The sequence below is a fragment of the Etheostoma spectabile genome, chromosome 13 (genome assembly GCF_008692095.1).
Source record: "Etheostoma spectabile isolate EspeVRDwgs_2016 chromosome 13, UIUC_Espe_1.0, whole genome shotgun sequence".
Lineage (NCBI taxonomy): Eukaryota > Metazoa > Chordata > Actinopteri > Perciformes > Percidae > Etheostoma > Etheostoma spectabile.
In genome coordinates, this window is record NC_045745.1 from 14,420,246 (window position 1) to 14,421,011 (window position 766).

General features: G+C 48.6%; 1 protein-coding gene across 1 annotated transcript in view; it reads right to left on the bottom strand.

Moving 5' to 3' along the window:
* pof1b (POF1B actin binding protein) overlaps positions 1-766 on the bottom strand; it is a gene marked incomplete in the record, with an annotated part of 26,662 nt that overhangs the window by 6,844 nt on the left and 19,052 nt on the right.

A 766-nucleotide genomic window follows, 5' to 3' on the forward strand; every position in this document is an offset into this window, starting at 1 on the left:
CACACATTCTCTAAATATAAGAAGGATAAGAAGAATATAAACAATATAAGTATAAATATAAATGCAAAATATATATTAATAAAAAGATAAAAATAAAACAAGTAAACTGGAATGGCACAGCAGAGTGGGTACAGTGGCATGAGGATCCAGAGGTGGAGTGTGGGCAGTGTCAGGGTTGGTTCCAGGCCTTGTTGATAAGGCTGGTGGCGGAGGGGAAAAAACAGTTCATATTGCGTGAGGTTTTGGTGCTGATGGACCTCAGCCTCCTGCCAGAAGGGAGTGACTCAAAGAGTTTGTGGCCGGGGTCTCCATCGGAGATGAGTTCGATGAGGGAGGTGTCGTCCGCGAACTTCAAGTTTGATAGACTGGTGACTGGCGGTGCAACTGTTGGTGTACAGGGAGAAGAGCAGAGCATAACCCTGAGGGGATCTTGCGCTGATGGTTTGGAGACGTGTTCCCCCAGCTTCACATGCTGCTTCCTGTCAGTAAGGAAGTCAGTGATCCACCTACAGGTGGAGTCAGATACACGTAGCAGGGAGAGCTTCTGCTGAAGCAGAGTCGGGATGATGGTATTGAAGGCAGCGCTGAAGTCCACAAACAGGATCCTGGCGTAGGTTCCAGCGGAGTTCAGGTGCTGGAGGATGCAGTGGAGGGCCAAGTTGCTTACATCGTCTACAGACCTATCGGCTCTGTAGACAAACTGCAGGGGGTCGGAGATGTCTTTTGAAGTGTGAATGTGTGTGTGTGTGTGTGTGTGTGTGTGTGT